A 10,881-nucleotide genomic window follows, 5' to 3' on the forward strand; every position below is an offset into this window, starting at 1 on the left:
GTGAGTTATTTAAATAACGACGTCTGCCACGTGATTACATGTTATACATATACACCTTACTACTGCATGTAATAATTGCGATCATTGTTCGGACGGCGGCGTCCGGAAGGGTATACTTACATCTGGTTATCTTGAAAGCAATTGTCAGATTATTGTGTGCTCACAGCTGGGATTATCGCTGCAGTAAGCCACTGCAATTCGTTTCCAGAATTACTAGTCAGCTCTTTTTGTTCTATACACGTTAGTGACTGGATAATTCATTGATTATCGACGTCCTCTACCGCTTTCCCACCTCAGAATGAATTTTAGTTTTTTTTAATATATATTTCCACTCCCCTGGAATAAACATTTTCGATGAGCTTGGTTTGTTCGTGGAGAATCAAACTTTAAAACGTTTGAATCCTGTTGATGAACAGGGTGCATCTCTGCATCTGTATCGTGCATCTTGTCCACTATCACGCTGGCGGCAGACCAGTGTATGAGAAATATACGAGTCACGTGATATGCCTAATAGAGGCACTCTCTCCAACACACCACTTATCTCTTATTCACTTACGCATGAGCAATTTTTTACTCGTACGATTTTGCCGTAAATACCTTCATTTCAATACGCACAGGTGTTGAACGATATGAAGTGCCTCCATGAGCACTACAATGACCGGGAGGGTATATATTCGTAAGTTTAAAGAATGAATGCATACTTCGATTTTTCTTCTTTAATGAGATACTGCTATTTATCAAAAACGTGTCAGGTAATTTCTCTAAATCACTTAAGTGTAACGCTCGGATGACTTATGAAAAGTCGGAGACCAATTTCACCTCATATCTTTCCTCAATCCGAGCTTGAGACTTTTCTGTAATAACTTCGTCGTCTCGTTGACAGAAGTTATAACCTGATCAGATTTTATAATACGTAAATCGATCTCAGCACCCGACAGTCGGTCCCTTCCTTCAGAGTTCTCTTATCTTTCATCCAGGAGAGCTAGTCGTTTGTGAACCTTATAACTGCAAGCAGTTCTTTCATGGCTGCTTCGTCAATGGATTTTTTCCACTGCTTTTGAACAACAACAGAGATAGCCTTCTTAGTACGAACTCGCCTTTCTAGATCTTACACTTGTATTGCTCTACTTTGTGGCTCATTTGAGCGAAGCTAAGGCGAGAAGGAGCTTACCTCCTGGTGTGCACCGGCGGCGGGGCGGGCGCGGGCGCGGGGTCCTTGTCCATGAGCTGCGCCTTGGCCATCACGCTCTGGATCTTGGCGCGCTCCTCGTCGCTCAGGTGGCTCAGATCCACCTCCGGCACGTCCACAGCTGCAACAGTAAACACGAGATGCACACAATCCTTCTGGAGGCAATCTCACAGTGGGCTCACCCAGCCAGTTAATACAGACACCTGACGTTTAACATGGACTCTGTATCACCGAAAAAGAAAATTTGAACAAACAAAAAGCATAGCCACGGATATAAGGTCCGTTTATGTTAATATCTAATCAAAAGTACGCGGACGCCACTGTGTAGAGTGGTACTGACCGCTAGGTATCAGTAGAAGTGCAACCGCCAGTACAAAATTAGTAATACATCCTGTATTAATGTCCACTAATAGTCTCGACCCGACATGTACATGCGCATCTATACTCCGGAAGCCACCTTATACTGTATGTCTCCCAGCCGCGTCAGGAAGTGAAATCCCACGAGCTTCAGACCGAGCTGTCTTCGGTAAATAACTGCCGTGTCGTTGTGGCCTCGCCGTTACAAAGGCGCTCTGCTGGCTGTGACGTCACTGGTGCTCCTTTCCTCGCCAACAGTGGCAATGTTTCGCTCCCGCTTCAACCTCGCGATGTCTAGTTCCGAGACTCTGCTGTGCTGCAAACCGCCGTCCTTGTTGATGGTGTTTTCAGCTATTTTCATGTCTAGCGCTTCTTTTATAACACTATCCTAAAATACCTTCGTCCTCATAATGACAAATGTTTCGTCGAATAGAATTCGGTGTAGATTTTCTAAAGCGTGTTCTGTCACGGTTGATTTTTCAGGATATCGTAGTAGTAAGCACCTCTGGTTTCCGTCTGGCATTGCCCTGCAGTGCGTACTGCTTGGTTGACATAGTACCAGCTTCAATGACATACTTTCTACACTGCAGGTGTTCTAAACCCTAGATTGCCCCTCACAGGCCTCGTGGTTGTATTTTTGCTGGGCGCCTGAACACTTCAGGTGCTGGCTAATCTTTCCCGACGCTGTTCTACAGAAAGGCAAAAACGTAAGTTTCTTGTTTTCTTCGGTGGTGTTTTTCCAGCGTGTCTCAGTACAAATAGTCCGTGGTATCCGGCAGTGATTGTAACCGCTGTCCCGGAAGACTTTCCGGGGGTGGCTTAGATCTAGTGTCAGATTTTCAGCGTCTGAGACGACTTTAGCACGGTGGACGGACGGTGGTGGCTAAGAGCTTGCAGAGACCTACCAGTGTTTGTAGGTTTCCTGTACACACTGTGGCTGAGGTGTCCATTGGTTTTCCAGCCAACTATGGCGTCAAGGGTAATGCACTATCTATCGCTATTTCCACCGAAAAGCTAATGTAGTCATGAATGACGCTCAGGGTTGACCACGACTCTACAATTCAGCTGATTCTCGAGGAGGATACCTACCGGGAACTGCCACGGGAATAATGAGGAAGACATCAGACCTCCTAAAACAGTCATAATTGGAAGAGCAGTTACTAAGAATCTCCTTCCTCAGGCGCCGAGACCACCTACGCTTTATGGGCTACCAAAGATTCACAAAACGGTTTCACCTCTTCGCCCTATTGTGAACACTACTGGATCACCAACTTACAAACTGGCAAAACATCTGGTCAGCCTCTTAATGCAGAATATGGGTCGCTGTGTGCATCACATCGAGAACACTGACGATTTTATCATCCGAATTAAACATCTGCTCTTTGGGCAAGGCGATATAATGGCCAGTTTTGATGTTCTCTCCTTATTTACGCGTATTGCTTTCAAAGGCTGCATAGAGCTTCTCTCACAGTTATTCGCCAGTGTAACTGAGGGGTTGTTTAACCACACATTGACATCATATTTCCTACATGGCGGCCAGTATTTCGACCAATTGAACGGCTTGGCGATGGGAAGTCCGTTACCTCCATCCGCGGCCAACCTTTTTATGAAGATATTTGACACGGCACCAGATAAGCCAAGTTGCTTTTATCGTCACGTCGACGACATTTTTATCATCTGGCCCCACGGAGGTGAAAAATCTGGAGAATTATGGGAACATCTGAACGGCATTCACGACCATGTTAGGTTTATGATGGAAGTACCGACAGACGGTGCATTATCCTTCCCTGACATCCTCGTTCGCCAGAAAACAAATGGACTCAAAACCAATGGACACCTCGGCCATTGTGTATACTGGAAACCTACACACGCGGATCGGTATCTGCACGCTCTTACCCATCACTATCTGGCACAAAAACGTGGCGTACTGAATACTCTCGTCCACCGTGCTAAAGTTGTCTCAGACGCTGAAAAATCTGCCACTAATACTAAGCCACCCCCGGAAAGTCTCCCGGGAAAGCGGCTACAATCGCCGTCAGGTATCACAAGTTATTTCTACTGAGACACGCTGGGAAAACACCACCGAAGGAGTCCACAAGAAACTTGCGTTTTTGCCTTTCTGAGGGACAGCGTCGGGAAGATTAGCCTCTTACTAGAGAGACATAACATCTCATCAGTGTTCACGCCCCAGCAAAAATGCGACAACCATGAAGTCTGTGAGGGACAATCTAGGGCTTAGAACACCTGGAGAGTACAAAATACGATGTCAGGTTGGCTGCTACTAAGTCGGCCAAACAATACGCATTGTGGAGCAACGCCGGACGGCACACAAGAGGTGTTTACGCCTACGGTATCCTGAAAAATCAGTCGTGGCAGAACAAGCTTTATAAAATCGACACCGAATTCTGTTCAAAGAAACATCTGTCACTATGAAGATGAAGGTATTTTGGGACAGTGTCATAAAAGAAGCGGTAGAAATAAAAATACCGTACCGAAAAACACCAACACGGACGGCGGTTTGCAGCTCAGCACAGCCTGGAACCCAGCCATCGCAAGGTTGAAGTGGGCACAATGGACGCGGGACGGAAACATTGTCACAGTTGGCGAGGAAATGAGCACCAGCGACGTCACAGCCAGCAGCGTAGCTATAGACCGGCCAGGCCACGGCAGTCATTTACCTATTGACAGTGGCCGAGAAGAGCTCGGTCGAAAGCTCGTGGGATTTAGCCCGCCTGAAGCGGTTTGAAGCCCGAGAAGATTTTATTAATTCATAGCGCCGCGAGACCATGCATTCCTACAATGTGTACTACTTACTTTCAGTTCACCACATTCATTTAGAGCCACAAATGATACCCGAGAACGACTGTTGCTAGCCCTTTCTGTAAGCTCGAATCTCTCTGATTTCACTTTCATAGGCTGTTCGAGAGACATGTATTGGAGGAAACAATATACACTCCTGGAAATTGAAATAAGAACACCGTGAATTCATTGTCCCAGGAAGGGGAAACTTTATTGACACATTCCTGGGGTCAGATACATCACATGATCACACTGACAGAACCACAGGCACATAGACACAGGCAACAGAGCATGCACAATGTCGGCACTAGTACAGTGTATATCCACCTTTCGCAGCAATGCAGGCTGCTATTCTCCCATGGAGACGATCGTAGAGATACTGGATGTAGTCCTGTGGAACGGCTTGCCATGCCATTTCCACCTGGCGCCTCAGTTGGACCAGCGTTCGTGCTGGACGTGCAGACCGCGTGAGACGACGCTTCATCCAGTCCCAAACATGCTCAATGGGGGACAGATCCGGAGATCTTGCTGGCCAGGGTAGTTGACTTACACCTTCTAGAGCACGTTGGGTGGCACGGGATACATGCGGACGTGCATTGTCCTGTTGGAACAGCAAGTTCCCTTGCCGGTCTAGGAATGGTAGAACGATGGGTTCGATGACGGTTTGGATGTACCGTGCACTATTCAGTGTCCCCTCGACGATCACCAGTGGAGTACGGCCAGTGTAGGAGATCGCTCCCCACACCATGATGCCGGGTGTTGGCCCTGTGTGCCTCAGTCGTATGCAGTCCTGATTGTGGCGCTCACCTGCACGGCGCCAAACACGCATACGACCGTCATTGGCACCAAGGCAGAAGCGACTCTCATCGCTGAAGACGACACGTCTCCATTCGTCCCTCCATTCACGCCTGTCGCGACACCACTGGAGGCGGGCTGCACGATGTTGGGGCGTGAGCGGAAGACGGCCTAACGGTGTGCGGGACCGTAGCCCAGCTTCATGGAGACGGTTGCGAATGGTCCTCGCCGATACCGCAGGAGCAACAGTGTCCCTAATTTGCTGGGAAGTGGCGGTGCGGTCCCCTACGGCACTGCGTAGGATCCTACGGTCTTGGCGTGCATCCGTGCGTCGCTGCGGTCCGGTCCCAGGTCGACGGGCACGTGCACCTTCCGCCGACCACTGGCGACAACATCGATGTACTGTGGAGACCTCACGCCCCACGTGTTGAGCAATTCGGCGGTACGTCCACCCGGCCTCCCGCATGCCCACTATACGCCCTCGCTCAAAGTCCGTCAACTGCACATACGGTTCACGTCCACGCTGTCGCGGCATGCTACCAGTGTTAAAGACTGCGATGGATCTCCGTATGCCACGGCAAACTGGCTGACACTGACGGCGGCGGTGCACAAATGCTGCGCAGCTAGCGCCATTCGACGGCCAACACCGCGGTTCCTGGTGTGTCCGCTGTGCCGTGCGTGTGATCATTGCTTGTACAGCCCTCTCGCAGCGTCCGGAGCAAGTATGGTGGGTCTGACACACCGGTGTCAATGTGTTCTTTTTTCCATTTCCAGGAGTGTATTACTTCACTCTTCGAGGAACGTGCGCTCCCAGAATTTTGCCAGTAAGACACGCTGTGAAGCATTACTCATCTCTTGCAATGTCTGCTACTGGAATTGTATGACAATCTCCGTGAAATTCGCGTTTATTAAATGAACCTGTAACGGAACGTCGTGCTCTTCTTCGGATCTTTTCTATTTCCTCAATCAATCCTATCTGGTTCGGATCAGAGACTTTAGAACAATATTCAACTACTGGTTGCAAGGGATTTTGTAAGCCACCTAATCTATGGGTGGACTACACTTTTGAGGATTCACCAGCTCTCAGTCTGAGATCTGCCTTGCCTGTGATTAGGTTCATGAGGTCATTCCACTTTAAATCACTGCGTACACATATTACGCGATATTTAATACATGCGACTGCTTTTTGTGATTGTTCTGCGATTGTGTAATCATACAGTAATGGGTCATTCCACCTGCTTATGTGAAATACGTAACATTTGTTTGTGATGAAGGGCAACTGCCATTATCTGCTCCAAGCGTCGATTCTCTGCAGGTCTGCCTGCATTTCGCTACAATCCGCGAAAAGTCTCGTAAACCTTTCAAAATTATGTGCTAAGTCATTCAAATATATTGTGACGGTAATTGTTCCATACCACATCTTTGGGATATTTCATGCTCGTAATGCTTTTCTCGTAAACAAACTGAAAACAAATACATTGTAGTTGCTACTGCTACAAGCTTCCCTCGACAGTGAATGACGACTAGGGTGATCCGCAATGAGTCGTAATCAGGTTCCACGATCCATACTTCTGTTCAGCCTGCTGTGGCCTCATTCCAGCTGGCTTGCAGTCAGTGGCCAATTCCGTCACCTTCAGATAAGAGAGTCGAAGAGAACAACCTGTTAAGTTAGATAATCAATGAATTTATAGTGCAGAAGTAATACTTGTGAGCATCTGATACTTTTCCGGAAATTAATCTAAAATATATACAGCATGCACAACTGGATAAAAAGGAGCAGTGAATGACTAACAATGAACGGCTCCAAAACAAGAAGATCACCAGTGAACTAGTGCCCAATGATGAACGAGTTTGCCCATGTCTTCAGCTGACGACAAAGAAAAAGCACATTTTTGAACATGGAGCTCCATAGCAGACGATCCCATCGTGTTCCCATGTTGACCCAACGAAATGGCACTGATATAATTCTTTTTTTGAAACGAGGACCATCTTATCGGGCCTGTAAAGGGATTTCTATACCCTAAAAAACGTACATGTATGCTCAAAATGTATTCTGGTTCTGTAGAAGCCACTTCCTGTGTGTAGTGCACGTCTGATCTATAAGAGCTCCTTCAGTTCACCACGAGATAGCAAAAGCCGAGAAATCCACAAGGAAACCAGAGAACTGCTATAGATTCTGGGAACGATGCTGCAAACGCTTGCTCTGCCTCCGACCTGCAAGTGAGGCTAGCTGCCTTCACAAATGGAGCGAGCCGCCTGTCAGAATTGACAACGGCCTTTGAACCCAGGCAGGTACTGATATGAGCCACGATTGGAATCTAGTTGCACCTAGTGGACTCAGCCCACATCTCAGACGAGACCCGGAGCAAGCAAACAGAGTGAACGTTGGTGTTCGTTCCCTAATTGCTCGTTATTTGCGTAAAAGGCTCTGTCATCTAACACTGGAGCTCTCAATGACCAGCAAACGCACCCACGGCACTTGTCTGGACCTTTCATGAAAATCTGTCCCCATACCAGCACACGAGACATTCCGTGATAGCTGGCCGTGGTGGCCGTGCGGTTCTAGGCGCTTCAGTCCGGAACCGCGTAACTGCTACGGTTGCAGGTTCGAATCCTGCCTCGGGCATGGATGTGTGTGATGTCCTTAGGTTAGTTAGGTTTAAGTAGCTCTACGTTCTAGGGGACTGATGACCTCAGATGTTAAGTCCCATAGTGCTCAGAGCCATTTGAACCATTTGAACATTCCATGATGGCTCAGATGTATTTTCAGCAGCGGGTGTAGGTCGAACCTGTTTTCAGGGGACACCCGTCCGACCAATACCCGCTTTTACCTCCCGCATAGAGGTTACCAATTCAACCACTGCTCATGAACTTGCCAGGACGACAAAGCGGAAGAGGTTTTGATACCAGGGATCGCAGGCGACGCTATAGCATTCGGCTCAAGTGACTCAGCACAGGGCAGCAGTCTGAAGCCTATCAACAGTGGCCAAAACAGGTTACAACTGTTTCCGGAAAGTGGAGAATTCCTTTTGCATCTGTACATTACAGGCGCACTCGCTATCCATCTTTCGTCTGTGTTCATCTATTCAACAAGGAAAACAAACCGAAGCAGTCCCTAGATGCTATGTAAGTACTGCTGGTACGTTGCTTCCACTTATTACTACACTGCAAAATCCGCTTCCGTGACAGTAATGCTGGAAAAATACATTGACATTCATGGTAAGTTAATCGACACTAGTCAACACAATTCAGTACACAAATATTATGCACGTCTTCACAGAAGCACGTGACAAGAAACAGAAAAAAACTACTAAGTGCTGCGTAGAAACAGAAACTGCAGCTGCTGCTACTGCTGCTGGCGCGTGTACCCAAATCCATGGATGTGACTCCGCTGACTATTCAAGTACTATACGTAACAGAAGTAAAATTTATACTGAATCACACGATAGTAGCACTGATGGCTGCATAAAGGTGAAACAAAATGACAGCTAAAGCTAAGAAACTTCACTAAAAATTGCTCACACCTACAATAAGTTAGTCAACAGTAGTCAAGACATTTAAACACACAGATGCTATTCACGTTTTCACAGAACCACGTGAGAATAAAGAATAAACAACTGCTGCGTAGAGAAATAAAGAGGCGCTGCTGCTGGCGCGTGCACTCGATTCAGTAGCACTAAAAATCTTACTAGCGATTGTTAACCGAACACAGGACCATTAGATTTAGCCTGAAAATTAACCTGGCAGCTTCCTGTGAAACGATTCTTCCGTCTCACTCTCGATGATTCTGTGGCATTGTAGTGCGCGGAACAAATTACGTGAAATATTGCTCCGCAGATGTAATTGCAAATGTTTGATGGCGGACGTGGATTAATTCTCGGCACTACACAGGACAGCCATAAGTCACTCCCGTATTATTTGTTACTAGTAATCGGCGCATTTGACCTTCCCTCGTCCAGCCTGCTCGCAACATGAAACAAAAGCAACACACTGTGCGCGCTTTCAGTAGGTAACACCTGCTGCACCACTTGTGACATATCGCAAGTGGACTCGCTACCAATCCCTGAATGCATATTACACAATCATTTGTGTTTTACGCACATAATGCTAATAAAAAGGCATATTATTAGATCTCCAGCTAAGCCTTACTTCAACCATCGGTAATTGGCTATGGAGGTGAGACTGTGTTTAGATCCGTACTCACAGCACAAGTGGTACCATGTGCCGTACAATTTTGAAGTGGTAACACTGCTAGGGAATCACAAAAAAAGTAACACAGTTCACATAGGGCTTATAAGGACACAGATATTCGACTAAAAGTGCAAAGAAAGTAGTCAATTGTTGCTGTACAGTTTCCATGACGTAGGACCACTGTGAAGACTATCTGCAGTTCACAACATCCATGTGTGATACCGATTGCCTCTCCAGTCCATAAATGTTATATATCTTGCGATTTATACATAGCGGGTACCACCCCCTTATGCTCACAAATGCGTTGGCCACGTTCAGAGGCTGTGATAGGAGGATAATTTGTGACAACTATGACTTTAATTCTAAGGGCACATCACTTAATTAACAACAGAACTGCGGTACAGCTTGATCTGTCTTCTTTGCACTACCTTTTCGTCACACAGTTCCTTATAATGTTCCACTAAACAACTACTTATCAGCAACATATATTGCCTACGAATATTCACAGGGAGCTAGGTAGAGACTGTGATTCTAACATTCGAAACAAGAGCGAACAGGCCTAAGACAACCGTTCACGAAAGTTCATACAAGAAACTCGAATAGAAATGTCGCTGGGGAACATGGACAATTGTCAACCTGATATTCTCGCATTTGGTGATACGAGTTAATTGCAGAATATAAACTTTCACGGACGGAAATGTCACAAAATGTAGACGACTAGAAGATTAGAAAGGCAGTTGTAGAAGGGGAGAGACTGACAGATCAGCTGTTGCGGAACATGCTTTGCAGCCGGGAGACCACATTCATTTTGATAGTACTCGTGTATTGGCAGCCACAAGCTGATTTCATGAAAGGCTGTGCAGAGAGGCCATAGAGATTGTTAAACACCTCAGGAATTTCAGTACGAAGGGGAAGCGCGTGGAACTGAATGACAACTGGATCCCGGTGTTGAAGAAAATGCGTACTAGCCTTCCACCATGCGATGATAGCAACAGCGGGTGACAGCAATCGAGAACGGTCAACTGCACTCGGGTATTCATATCATGTGACGTCACACCACTGCGCGGGTGCAAGCCTGAAAGGAATTTTGCTGCAGTCAGCAGCGAGCCAAGGCGTCAATCGGACACTCAAAGAAACTACGACCCTCCTCGAAAATGTTCTCAGTGGGGACGAAAGTTGGATTTTAATGTAAATCCATTCGATCACGGCATAATAGTCCGGAGTATTTTATTTATTGTGACAACACGTCAATTCTTACATTGTTAATGCAAATGAGTATGCTCTTCTGTAGTTACTATGTTATGACTGTGGAGATTAAAGTACATACGCTACAAATATAATTAAAATTTGACAGTTAGTAAAAATGGAAAGAAAGTTTATGAGAAAGATTTTGAATAGTATTCCAGCTGATAGGCAGATATAATTGTCTCTTAATTGGGAACTGCGATGGAAGGTAGAATCTATAACGTTATTAGCAATAAAGAAAAATCTGTTGCTGACTTATTAAATATTCAGAACGTGATATGAGTGCCTGATGAAACTGTAGAATT

The sequence above is a fragment of the Schistocerca cancellata genome, chromosome 4, assembly GCF_023864275.1.
Source record: "Schistocerca cancellata isolate TAMUIC-IGC-003103 chromosome 4, iqSchCanc2.1, whole genome shotgun sequence".
Classification (NCBI taxonomy): domain Eukaryota; kingdom Metazoa; phylum Arthropoda; class Insecta; order Orthoptera; family Acrididae; genus Schistocerca; species Schistocerca cancellata.